This window comes from Myotis yumanensis, unplaced genomic scaffold, assembly GCF_028538775.1.
Source record: "Myotis yumanensis isolate MYYU_CA2020_CCGP unplaced genomic scaffold, mMyoYum1.0.hap1 SCAF_17, whole genome shotgun sequence".
Classification (NCBI taxonomy): domain Eukaryota; kingdom Metazoa; phylum Chordata; class Mammalia; order Chiroptera; family Vespertilionidae; genus Myotis; species Myotis yumanensis.
This window is the reverse complement of record NW_027223768.1, coordinates 25,151,432-25,163,570: the sequence shown is the minus strand read 5'-3', so window position 1 is coordinate 25,163,570 and position 12,139 is coordinate 25,151,432. Positions and strand designations below refer to the sequence as shown.

Below are 12,139 nucleotides of genomic sequence, written 5' to 3'. Positions count from 1 at the left end.
TGAGTAAAAAAGAGAAAGAACTCATGGACATAGACAACAGTGTGGTGATTGTGGGGGAAAGCAGGGGAGAGGGGAGGAGGGCTTAAGGGGATAATTGGTGATAGAAAAAAATGAATGGCTGTAAAAATTTTATTGTCATCATATTATATTATTAGATCAAATAAGAAAAACTATATGATCATTCAATTTTGAAAGGCACTGATAAAGTATTACAATCATTTCTAGTGGGGATTCATATTTTTGTTATCTATGAATAGAATAAATTCATAAAACACATTAAAGCATATTTTTCACTGGCAGCTTATATCATTATTTATTGCAAAAATACCATTAGAGACATTCCCATTAGCATTGGGAACAAAACAAGGATGTCTGCTATTCTCCCTATTGTTTAATATTATTTTAGAAATTTTGGTTACAGCAGAAAACAGAAATAGGAAGTGTGATTACTGGAAAAGAGGAAACAAAGTTATCATTATTTGCAGATGATAGGATCACATACCTAGAAAAACCCTGGAGAATCAGCTAAAAAACAATTAGAAGTGAGTTCAGCAAGATAAATGAATAGTAAATATCCATGGATTTCAAACATCCCAGCCACAACCAGAAAATATAATGAGGACAAAAATCTCTTTCACAGGAGTAACGGAAATCTCAAACACCAAGAAATACAAGCTTAATAAGAAATGTGTCAGACCTCATGAAAAATGCCTCAGAATTATACCAAGAAACATGAAATAAGGCTTAAATAAATGGAAAGACATACAGTGTGTCTGTGTGGAATATTACAAATATATCAATTTACCCACATTAATTTTTAGGTTTAATGCAATCCAATATTCTCGCAATGGGACTTTTCTTTGGAAGTTTTGCTGGAAGAATAAATACATGAGAATAATAAAAATGTTTTGAAAGGAAAGCTAATGAGGAGGAGTGAACTTCTTCTATCAGATAGAAGATATACTGTAAAGCTACAGCAAAGGGTGGTGCTGGCACAAATATCCTATATAATAAAAGGCTAATATGCAAATCAACCAAACAGCAGAATGACCAGTCGCTATGACCTGTACTGACCACCAGGGGGCAGACGCTCAATGCAGGAGCTGCCCTCTGGTGGTCAGTGCACTCCCACAGAGGGAGCACCACTCAGCCAGAAGCCAGGCTCATGGCTGGCGAGTGCAGTGGCAGTGACAGGAACCTCTCCCACCTCCGCAGCAGTGCTAAGGAGCAGTGAGCCAAGTGGCAAGGAGTGAGGGATCCCAGACTGCGAGAGGTATGTTTGACTGCTGGCTTAGGCCAACTTTCCCCGGGCAGCCAGACATCCCCCAAGGGGTCCCGGACTGCAAGAGGGCACAGGGTGGGCTGAGGGACACCCCTCCCCCCCCCCCCCCCCCACCGCCAGTGCACAAATTTCGTGCACCGGGCCTCTAGTGAATTAATAAAAGAGAATAGTCCTAAAAAAGAAAGCCCTCTATTTATGTGCAATAGCTTGAGATATGATAAAGGTAACATCACAAAACAAAGGAAGAGATGGATTACTAGATAAATGGAATATAGAAAATATCAAGTTAGGTCCTCACTTTATCCCATATGTCCCACATAGGCATTAATTTCAGTGATGTTTAAATAATTCAATGTATGTAAGCAGAGAAAACAACACAGTTATTAGGAGAATATAAGGTGGCTCTCAGGAGAAGAACCCTTTGATCCAGGAAAAGACCAATAGATTGGGTGAAATAAAGTTTCAAACTCTGAATATCAAAATTCTCATCTCTTAAACGAAAAAGAAAATACCATGAAAAACATTAAAATGATAAACTTTGAAAAATGTTTGCCACTGATAACAGGCAAGGAGTTGGTAACACTTCTTTTCAAAGTTTTTATAAATCTGTATAAAAAAAACTAACATTTCTATAGAAAAAAAGTATAAAAAGACAAAGGTAATTTATGGAGAATTACAAATGGTCAGTAAAGATAGGGGACATCCAACTTTCTTATTAATCTCATAAATCTAAACATCACCTTTAATATATTTCATTTTCAACTCAGAGCTAGAGAAGGTCAGATGGTGGATACTGTCAGGTAAGCCTGAGGTGAGTGTCCAGTATCACCTAGAGAAGTATTTGCAGTATGTTCAGGAGCCTAAAAACCTTGAATCATTTTACCTGAGTTTCTTCTTCTAGAATTCTGTCATTAGAAGTGAAAAGGAAATATAGACAATGTGGTTTTTATTTTGCACAGAGATACTCTTTACATTCTATTTATAATATCAAACACCGGAAAGAAAGTATATGAAAAACGTATTGGGATGGTTAGACTATGGTACATTGATGCTTCTGAAAAATTCTGATTTTGAAGAACTTTTCATAATATGGTAAATGTTCATAATATAATTTTTAAGTAAAAGTGTAGAATTCAAAACAGCATGCTAGAGAAATTATCTCTAGATTTTACAGTATGGTATTTTAGTTGGAATCTTTATTTGCATTTTAATAGTTTAATCAGAAGCATTGCTTCCACAATCTAAAAAATAGCGTAAATGGGTCTATGTGTGTTTAAGATGCAATATGTGGAGTCAGTCAGTATGCTCTTCAAGGAATCAATCCAACTTTGAAAACTAGACCTGGACTTTATTGGTACCTCAGGATGTTGTTTGTGTTGTTTTAAAATATTCACCCTTCTCTCTCTTTCCAAGCTTGTTCTGTTTTCTCCAAGAAACACGGTCAAATATGCAGCCCATTATATTTATCACCTCCTCTATTTTTTTTTCTTTAAGACAAATATTTTAAAGTTGGCTTTTATCTTTACAAATTTATTAAAATATTTTAAGACTTCACTTTGCTAAAAATGAAAGGATGTTAGTGACAGAACCATACTCTGTTGCCTAGGTAGCAGAAATCTTAACAACCCTATCAAAAATAAGATTTCTAAAGAAACCTATGCCTAAGTTAAAGTGGTGTTTTCAAGTGGTGAAGGAGTTAAAAGTCTGCGAGGAAAGCTGAAGAGGAGAATCAGGTAGCAACTTGGAATGAAGAGGACGTGTTGAATAGATGTTCACCTGGGCAGGTCACATGATGAGCTAACACTGGGATAATACTCACTGGAACATCTTGAAAACACATTTTGTTAACTTTTAATCCTTTGTAAATTTCTACAATAAATATAAAAATTCAAACGATACAGAAAAAAAATAACCACCAATAATTGAACAATCTGTTTCAATAGATTTACTTCTGATTTCTATTCTCTCTCTACATCCTCTCCTCCACATGGACAGCTGGCCCTAGAACCAATCTACAGTGAAGTGTGACAGTTGTCAAGCCCTACACATGCAGATGGAGCTTTTATTTCCTCTTTCTTACATACGAAACAAAGGTTTATTTAACAAATATTTATTGAATACCCACTAGATGCTGGACAGAGTTCTGGGCATAAAAGAGTAAACAAAAGAGACCAAAATCCCTGCCCTCTTGGAGCTTACATTCCTGTGATGGAAGAGGGGTGGGGAAGTAAGCAAATTACTCAGTATGTTAGAGATTGCTATGTGCTATGGACAAAAATAAGGCAGGGAAGGAAGAGAGATTGGTTGCTGGGGCAGGGCTGCAACTTCAACTGGGTGGTCAGAGAAGGCCTCACTCGGTAACATTTGTGCAAAGATACTAGACGGTCAAAAAATTCCTATTAAAAAAAGAGCCTAAGGGTGCCAAGATGTGTTAGTGAATGGTTACACACAGTTAGATGTACCTGTGTGAAATTCTGGATGTGAGATCATAAAGTTCCCAGCAATGAGAGAGGACTGGAGAGGGGAGGGAGCAGCGACGTACAAATGGATGAGATCCCAATTGGCATCAAAATTTTCAAAAATAACGGAACGCCAAAAGAAAATGGATCAATGTCTTTGAGGTCTGAGAAAAGTATTTTCAATCTAGAATACACTGCTCAACCAAATGATCAACCCAATAATAAAATATATTCAAATATACCCATGCATTGAAAATCTATCTCCCACACACCCTTCTTAGGAAGTTACTTGAAGATGTACTTCTCAACAAATTGAGGGGATAAATTAAGAAAGAGTACTAATGGAAAAATAAGTTTAGGTATATTTAATAGAGGAAATAAAAATAAGAATTTTATTAGGGTTCTCCAGAGAAACAGAACCAATAGGATATATCTTGAAATTAACTTAGTATGAGGTATTGGCTCATGCAGTTATAGAGGCTGTGTAGTCTGAGAAGGAGAAAGCAGACTTGCCATATGAAGCCATCAGACAGAGGGAGGGTGAATCCAACCTTACTCCCCCTTTAGTTCTATTCAGACTCTCAATGGATTGGATAATGCCCACCCACATTGGGGAGGGCCATCTGCTTTACTAGTACTCAATGCACCGATTCAAATGCTAATCTCTTCCAGAAACACCACCCTACAGCACAACCAGAAATAGCGTTTAAATCAGATGTCTGGATATCCCAGGGGCTAGTCAAGTTGACACATAAATGTAATCATCATGTAAACATAGGGAAGAGGAGTGACAAGAGGTAAATTATAGGCCTACTTTCTCAGAGAGCCAGCTACTAAATCTAATGCTAATGTTGATCAAGCAAGAAATAACGGTATAAACTGAGAGATGATGGTCACATCTCCACCTCCAATGTTAATGATCTCATCAATGGAAACTGTAGAGCAATGTTGATCCTCCAACTGGCTGTCAACAGTGAAGGGTTAGGTGAAGGAGGAGGACACAGGATAGGGATAAAGCAGAAACTCTGGCGTTGTATCAGGCCTAGATGATATTAAGCAGAACTGAGAGAATTTCCTGAACTAAGAAGGAGAGTACTTACAAAACCCCTTTATAGAGAGTATGGAAAGGAAAATATGATTGAGGGGAACTTCTCTGCCAGCCCACCATGCTGATGTAAATGTAGAAAAGATAAAACACACTGCCCGGCTGGTGTGGCACAGTGGTTGAGCATTAACCCATGAACCAAGAGAACACCAGTTCTATTCCTGGTCAGGGCACATTGCCTAGGTTTCAGGTTTGATCCCCATTAGGGGGTGCACAGCAGGCAGCTCATTGATGATTTGCTCATCATTAGTGTTTTTATTTCTCTCTCCCTCTCCCTTCCTCTCTCTGAAATCAATAAAAACATATATTTAAAAAGATACTTAAAAAAAGATAAAAACACATAGATTATTTTTGCTTATAGTTGAAATCTACATAATTCTATGAAAGCTAATTTATCAACATTCTATTCATTCATTCATGATTTTTTTGTGTGACTGCTATATATCAGGCACTACTGAACTGATTGGGCAATAAAGATAAAAAAGATTCTCTCCCAATAAAGACAAAAGACATTATTGTAGGGACTCACAGGCAGAATCTGGTAAGGGGAGATAGGCATGTAATGATTCAGTTTGATAAAAGCATTGTAGGTGCTGGGACACAAATATGGTCAGAGTCCAAAGTGGACACACGGGAAGGAGTGGTTCCTTCTGTTTGTGGGAAGATAAGTTTAGGAACTGCCTGATAAATGGAGTGAGAATGGTGCTGCCTTGAAAAAGAATTCACCTTCATCGATTTGAAAATTATAATTATTCTCTTGTGAATCAAGCCTAAGGAAGCAACCTTAAAGAAAAAAGAATTAAACAAACAAACAAAAAAACCCCCAACCAGCCAAACAAACAGAAACCTTTTTTGGTGAATTAGCTTTGAAAATACCCTATAGCATTCATCCCCAAATTAATCCCAAATACTGAATAATTCTTGAGTTAGTGCAATGCTCCATCAGTATATTAGAGATAATACTGCCTATCCTTAGGATTATAGTGTGAATTAGAAATAATATACATACAGCTCTTAGCATATAATAGATATTCTGTGAAAGTTCCTGGGATGGTGATGGGGATGAAAATTTGTGTTTAAATCTTTGCACTGGGGCAGAAAAGTCAACAGTGAATGGAGCATTCTATAAGCAGACCTTTCAGGGAATGAAGACGCCTCAAAGGCCGGGCCTGACATGGGTCTCAGAGTGCAGTCCAGCTTTCTCATCTTATTGCAGAGGAAACAGACACATATAGACGCTAAATGATTTGCCAGAGAAGTCTGCATGAAGCTCAGAACATTACATTTGAACCTGCTCCGCACCACCCCCCCCCCCCCCCCCACACACACACACATACACAATAAAGGGACGTGTGTGTTTTCAGACAAAGGATGCTGGTGAAATCTGAGAGCCCTTTACTGTTTCTAAATTATTTAAATAATGTGTCAACAAAGTCATGCTTATAAATTACACATACAATGTATTTTAGGAATCTTTTCTCCTGAAATCAGTTATTAGCCCAATCAGTCATAAGACCAATTGTTCTGGAAGCTAAAATAAGAATAATCAAAATTCACATCTTAGGGTACAAACACGGCTTGGATCAAAGTGGTGTTCTCCTCTTTCCTAGCATTGTGTACTGGTATTAGGCCATTTCCTACCATGTTTCTATAATCTACTATGACCCACATTTGATAAGGGGTCAAAGGTGACATTAGTGCTAAACAGAACTTGTAGAGAGAAAACATCATAAATTCCACGATCACCTTTTCTTTTGCCATATCTGAAAAATAAGGAGGAACTTAACTTCGTTCAATATGAATCCAGGTTCTGTGTAACTCATGGGCACAGCTGTGATCTCTTCATTACAAGACTGTCGTCAAAGCATGTGATGAGTGTGTGTCCATCACATCCATCCTGTCTGCCTTTCTCTCACCTGTGTCCCCTTCAAGAGGAATTCTGTGCCTCCTCTCTCTAAGTCAATGCTAAGAATATATGTATTTATATTCTTTGAATTTCAGTTTTTTCAACTCTAAATCCAGGATGGTAACATCTTTGCTAGTGGTTTGTTGAGATAATTTAATTAGTTACTTTGGTAATATCTATTGGGGTAAAATGCAATAAATATTACCTTCCTGCTTCCCCCCTTTTGTACCCTCCGTGTTTTCCCCCTTCTTCCTTCCTCTCTCTTCCTTTCTTTCCTCCACCTTCATGCTGCCCAAATACATTGATCCTATTTCTAGCATCTTTCAATGACCATGGACCACACGAGCCACAGTGCCTATTCTTGTTCACCTACATCTTCCATTGTGTGAACTAAAAGAGAAGCATCGTTTAGAGGTTTGGACCAAGATCCTTCTATCTCTAAAATTCTGTATTTTTTTTTATGGCACCAAATTTCATAGTCTTTGTGGTAGAAGCGTTTCTAGGGACAGTTTGGTTATAAAAACGCTTTGGGACTTGGACTTTAAACAGCTTCTGTTCAAAATTTCTCATTCCCTTTTCTTAAGAGAGAATTGTGAAGCTGCCTAGGTTGGGACAAACACACATTTCCAATGGTGATTTTTCATACTTCTCTAAGGCAAGAAACTGAGATTGATTTCTATGTCTTCATTTTCTAAAGAGAAGGATGGATGTTTTCATGTGCTCTTTTTACCTACAGGGTTTGAGGCAGAAACAATTCTTCGAAAATTCTATGTCTGAGAACCAGCCTGGAAGTTTGGTGTAAGTGGATTGTATTTGTACCAAATTTTCCATTCTTTCGGATTCCCAGTGAACTACACAATACTATACTGTGGTATTTAGTGGTTCACTACCCTTTTGCTCCTAAGATTTGGAGACCCAGAGATACAAAACAATGAACACGGAGGGAGAATTCTCAGGATGAGTTTCGAAATAGAAAATTATTTAGTTAGGTTAATACTATGCTTCTTTGCACCCATTTCAGGAAAAGAACACAGATTCAAATATATCATGACAGTGAAGGAAGTATCGTGAATGTGGAAAAAGAAAGAGGGGCAAAGGAGAGACAGAAAGCGGGACAGACAGAAGAAACAGATGACTGACAACATAGTCTCTCCTAGTCTCCCAGACATAAGAAACCAGAACCATCAAAATCTAAGCTTAGGGAAGATTTGTAAACTCATAGTAAATATTATTTACTTTCTCCTCATAGTAGGTGATTGCCTAACTTAATGTCGGAGTGAACACTTAGGTGTAGGGTTTGGCCATTGCTATTTAAATGACTCACCCCATGGAGAAGGACATGGCAGGAAGCAAAATGCTGGATCACAGAAAGGAGGGGGAGGTGTGGAGGGCCACCAAGCTTTGTCCACCCAGCACTGCCTTCCCCTCTCTTCCTCCTCCTCCCCAACCACCAGAAAGAGCTACAGAAGTCCTTTTTGAAGGAAGGTGGTCTCAGTTACATTTTTGCCCAAGCATCCATACAATCAAAATGATCTGTTCAGATGAATGTATAAGCAAGATGTGGTATGTTCATACAGTATTATTCAGCCTTAAAAGGAAGGACATTCCGACACATGCTCCAACATGGGTGAACCTTGAGGACATGATGCGAGGTGAAAAAAGGCAGTCACAGAGAGATAAATACTGTATGATTCCACTTATATAAGGTAACCACAAAGGAGAAGGGTGGTTACCAGGAGCTGGAAGAGGAGGAAATGGGAAGTTATTACTTAATGGAGACAGAGTTTCAACTTGGGAAGATGAGAAAGTTCTGGATCTGGATGGTGTTGAAGACTGTCTAAAAATGGGACTGTTCTTAATACCAATGAATTGTACACTTAAATATTGTGAAAAGAGTAAATTTTATGTTATGTGTATTTTACCACAATTACAATGAATAATACTAATACTAAAATTACCTATCCAGGCCAGAAAGAGCCACAATGGAGAAAATTGCTTATAGAAAATAAGCTGCCTCTAGATGAACCAACACAGAGAAGTGGACAGAAAGGGAATAACTTTGACTGTAAACAGTTCCTGCTGCCTCAGATATTATGCTAATGTTATCTTGTTCAGCAAAAACTCTGTAGGGCAAATACCATCAGGAAAGGGAGCTCAGAGGTTACTAGTGGCTATTCTTATGGCCTGGGAGTGGCCACAGGAGGGATCTGATGCCCGGTCTCTCTGTGACAAAGCCCTCCCCCTCCCCTAAACTGCTCTTCCCTTAAAGGGCTAGTTTTCCCTGGGTTTGAAATACTGAAGATCCTAACTCCCTATGCTTTAAAGGAACATTTAAGAAAATGCAAACACTGTTCGTGTTGTAGGAAGAGAAAGCAGGAGAAATGGACCATGTATGGCAAGATGAGAAAGTTCCCGTTAACTTCTAGAGATCTTTCTGGGCTTCTTACCCTCTTTGACTTCTGAATCTGAAAGCTCAATAGTGGATATGCCTACTTTATTCCTAAACTGCTGAAATAGGAGACTCATAGGAGCCTCTTCTGAATGTTCTAATCATAATGGAAGATTTGGCATTACTTTTAATTTTTAAGAGTAAAGAGGACCAATTCAAATAAAAAATGGCATAGCTCAAACTGAATTAAAAACTTAGAGATGAGAGCATCACTTATCCTTCACCTTAACAATACCAACTATCTTCCTGATTGTCTCATTTAAATGAGTAAATTGTCCTGTGATAGAGCATGTCCCTGGAATCACAGAACAAGGTTTGTTTTTATTGGCTGCTTCCTAATTGTGTCACTTTGAACTCCTCTCTTAACCTCTGTAAGCCCTAGTTCCTGTACATAAGATGGGAATAATAATACCCAATTTTCAAGGTTGTTGAAGGATTGAATTACATTAAAGGAGATGCTAGTTGTTAACAGTGCTTGGCGCACTTTGATTAAATACGAAATGGCTGATCATTCAGCGTGAAAAAAGATAATTTATTTCCAAGTAACTGGTCTCTTGTGTATCAGAACAAGGGTATGCAAGTTCAGAGCAGATCTCAAATAATAGTTACTGGAAAAGAAGGGAAATGCTTAATCAAAACTGCAACTTTTCCATACTTTGAAGCAAAAGTGGTCACTGGAAGAATTTTAACACCAATGGAGATCCAATAAGTAAAATAAAATGGTACTCAGCCATCACATTGCACATTTGGCTGGTTATTTTTAAAAAAATCTCCCCACCTAAAATCTCTAGGAAAACTAGTGGATATTCGCTAATTACAGAAATCCCTTATAGTACACATATTTTACTTACTAGCATTCCCCATGCATAGCCAGGGAAACAGTTCATTTAACTTGATCCAATGAGGAGTGGGCAGATTCAGAACATATCTGTTAAAAGTAAAATGAATAATTAAAATATAAAGCCACCACGTCATTTTAAGCTACAATTACTGGCTTCAGTGGAGTGAAAATTCTCGGAGCAACCGGTCCTTAACGTCTCTCATCAACTGCTTTTCAGTGAAGGAGAGTGGTTTACAAAACCAGTTTTGAACTCCTGGTCATTGCTGGTCTGTGTCACTCGGCCAGAGTGGAAGAATGGAGAATGGAAAAGTCGATGCATTTTGTTGTTGTTCTGTATCTGTATTCCCAATTTGTACATGAGCATCTTGAGATGGAAGGAACTGCAGCTTCCACCCACCACTGTCAGGCAGTCTTCCACATCACTAATTGCCCACCCTACTTCACGGCCTGGCTGGGTGGGAAAATCACACCAAAACCTCTGAGATATGAGAAAATGGGTATCTAGTTCCATACATGCATAGACGTTTGCATGCTTACTATCATGGAAATCATTAGCTGTTTTCTGGCAACATGTTTTATCGCTCTCCGGAAAGAAAATAATAATACAGAGTATTTGTACATGTGAGGCAAAGCCATCTTGCCAGCATTTTAAAGAAAGAAGCTGGGGCCCTAACTGGTTTGGCTCAGTGGATAGAGCGTCGGCCTGCGGACTGAAGGGTCCCAGGTTTGATTCCGGTCAAGGGCATGTACCTTGATTGCGGGCACATCCCCAGTAGGGGGTATGCAGGAGGCAGCTGATTGATGTTTCTCTCTCATCGATGTTTCTAACTCTCTATCCCTCTCCCTTCCTCTCTGTAAAAAATCAATAAAATGTGTATTTTTTTTAAAAAGGAAGAAGCTGGGGCCCAGCCAGCATGGTTTGGTGGTGGACTGTTGACCTATGAACCAGGAGGTCACCAGTTCAATTCCTGGTCAGGGCATATGCCTGGGTTTCGGGCTTGATCCCCAGTAGGGGGCATGCAGGAGGCAGCTGATCAGTGATTCTCTCTCAACATTGATGTTTCTTTTTTTTTTTTTTTTTTAAATCTTTATTGTTCAGATTATTACATTTGTTCCTCTTTTTTCCCCCCATAACTCCCCTCCTTCCAGCTCCCACCCCACCCTCCACCCTCACTCCCCACCCACTGAGTTCATCCATAGGTGCATGATTTTTGTCCAGTCACTTCCTGCATCTCCCACACCCCTTTTCCCCCAAGAATAGTCAGTCCATTCCCTTTCTATGTCCCTGATTCATTATAGTCACCAGTTCATTCTGTACATCAGGTTATTTATTCACTTGATTCTTAGATTCATTTGTTGATAGATGCATATTTGTTGTTCATAATTTGTATCTTTACCTTTTTCTTCTTCTTCCTCTTCTTAAAGGATACCTTTCAGCATTTCATATAATACTGGTTTGGCGGTGATGAACTCCTTTAGTTTTTCCTTATCTGTGAAGCTCTTTATCTGACCTTCAATTCTGAATGATAGCTTTGCTGGATAAAGTAATCTTGGTTGTAGGTTCTTGGTATTCAGCACTTTGAATATTTCTTGCCATTCCCTTCTGGCCTGCAAAGTTTCTGTTGAGAAATCAGCTGACAGTCGTATGGGTATTCCCTTGTAGGTAATTGAGCCTCTTTCTCTTGCTGCTTTTAAGATTTTCTCTTTGTCTTTTGCTCTTGGCATTTTAATGATGATGTGTCTTGGTGTGGTCCTCTTTGGATTCCTTTTGTTTGGGGTTCTCTGCGCTTCTTGGACCTGTAAGTCCATTTCTTTCTCCAGGTGGGGGAAGTTTTCTGCCATTATTTCTTGAAATAGGTTTTCAATATCTTGCTGTCTCTCATCTTCTGGCACTCCAATGACTCTGATATTAGTCCGCTTAAAGCTGTCCCAGAGGCTCCTTACACTATCTTCACACTTTCGGATTCTTTTTTCATTTTGCTTTTCCAATTGGGTGTTTTTTGTCGAATCTTTGGTTTGATTCTTGTGCTCCTCTGGTCTGCTATTGGGTATAATATTCTTTATTTCAGTCCGTGTATGCTTACTTTCTAATTTCTT

General features: G+C 38.6%; 1 long non-coding RNA gene across 2 annotated transcripts in view; it reads left to right on the top strand.

Moving 5' to 3' along the window:
* LOC138995974 (uncharacterized) overlaps positions 1 to 10,532 on the top strand; it is a 42,028-nt gene extending 31,496 nt beyond the window's left edge. For both annotated transcript variants that reach the window (XR_011468707.1, XR_011468706.1), the window contains 2 exons: positions 7,489 to 7,550; positions 7,774 to 10,532. This is a non-coding gene — a long non-coding RNA (uncharacterized lncRNA). The remainder of the gene's footprint in view (positions 1 to 7,488; positions 7,551 to 7,773) is intronic.
* The last annotated feature ends 1,607 nt before the right edge of the window (positions 10,533 to 12,139 follow it).